Source organism: Choloepus didactylus, chromosome X (genome assembly GCF_015220235.1).
Source record: "Choloepus didactylus isolate mChoDid1 chromosome X, mChoDid1.pri, whole genome shotgun sequence".
NCBI classification, from domain to species: Eukaryota; Metazoa; Chordata; class Mammalia; order Pilosa; family Megalonychidae; genus Choloepus; species Choloepus didactylus.
In genome coordinates, this window is record NC_051334.1 from 52736389 (window position 1) to 52738192 (window position 1804).

General features: G+C 40.8%; 1 pseudogene; it reads left to right on the forward strand.

Annotated features, from left to right (window-relative positions):
* Positions 1 to 167: 167 nt before the first annotated feature.
* Positions 168 to 1403, forward strand: LOC119522138 (annotated as a pseudogene).
* The last annotated feature ends 401 nt before the right edge of the window (positions 1404 to 1804 follow it).

Sequence of the window (1804 nt, forward strand, 5' to 3'; positions counted from 1 at the left end):
ACTACTATTGCTTCTCTTGTGCTCTCATGTTTATGGTAGGCAGCAGCTGCTAAGCAGGACACAGATAATGGCTGCCTGCATGGGGACTGTTTTCCCTGACTCCCGTTTCCACTTTCCTCCAGTGCCCATGCTTGCCACCATGTTCCTGGTACTAGCTGGCATGGGTTATGTACATCCAGTAGACCAAGCCCCTTACACTGGAGCACACCATCAACATGTACCCTCTTACCAGTTATACTTTTGGTACCCAAAATCCCCTCTATAAGAACAGCTCTGTTGGAGCCAGATTTCAGCACCTGAGAGAAGAATTTGATAAAATTGGAATGAGGATGACTGTAGAAGGAATTCTGATTGTACATGTGCACCAGCTACCCTATGTGTTACAGCTACAACTAGGAACAACTTTTCCTCACTACCTGGTGGTGAACTTAGCCCAGGAGAAGTTGAAGTTGAAGGACTAAAATGCTTAATGAGAGTGTTCTGGTTTGCTAATGCTGCCATTATGCAAAATACCAGAAATGGATTGGCTTTTATAAAGGGGGTTTATTTGGCTACAAATTTACAGTTCTAAGGCCGTAAAAGTGTCCAAACCAAGGTATCAACAAGAGGATACCTTCACTGAAGAATGGCTGATGGAGTCTGGGACACCTCTGTCAACTGGGAAGGCATGTGGCTGGCATCTGCTGGTCCTAGGTTGTGTTTCACCTTCTCTCTCAGCTGCTGTGGATCCTTAGCTTAGCATCTCCAAATGACCTTCTGTCTGTAACTCCGAGCACCTCTGAGCATTTCTGCAGTTCCCAAGCATCTCTCCAAAAGTCTCTGTCAGCTCCTCTTGGGGCATTTTGCCCTCTCAGCTTTGCCGGGGCAAACTCTGGGCTAGCATCTCAAAGAGTCAGCAAGCATCTGGGTCTGCTCCTTTTAAAGGGCTCCAGTAAACTAATCAAGATCCACACTGAATGGGTGGTGCCACACCTCCATGGAAATAATCTATTCAGAAGTATCACCTACAGTTGGGTGAGTCACGTCTCCATGTAAACAACCTAATCCAAATATCCCACAAGATTGGATTAAAACATGGCTTTTGGGAGGACATGATATATCCAAACCAGCGCACAGAGACACTGGGTGGTCAAGATGAAGTCCTGCAAGACTCGATTGTTGATGACTGCCTTGGTAACTGGTGGAGACAAAATTTTGAGCCTCCTCAGTATCCATATATTCCTGCATATATTACAAAGCCTAAGGAACATATGAAGTTGTTTTTGTTTCAACCTCAAGAGAAAGCCTTTTCTGCAGTCCCTAAAAATTACAAGCTATTAGCTGCACCATTATTTGAATTGTATGACAGTGCACAGGATATTTCTTGTTTCCCTCAGCTTTTGAGCATGTTCAATTTTATATGAAACTGAATTTCTTTGCAATGGAGAAGTAAAAGAAGCCATCTCTGTGAGCACAGCTATAGAGTGTAGAAAAATAAACATGGTAGACAAGTTTGTTTATTGTTTTATCTCTTTCTCAATCTCTGTATTGCACCCTGCTTTCCATTGTTTGAAGAGTAAAGTTAATATGAAGAACTAGACAGTTGTATAATCAAATGTGATAATGTTTAATTCACTTTTGGTTCTACTCATACTTTTTTATACAACATTAAACAAACTGGAATTCTATTTGTATTTTTTATGTCACATTAAACTTTTAAAATTCTTAAAAGTAATACTATTAACTATAGTCCATATTTATAGTAGGTGTAATTTTCTCATATACAACACTATTATTAACCCCTTATGTTAGTGCTGTACATTTG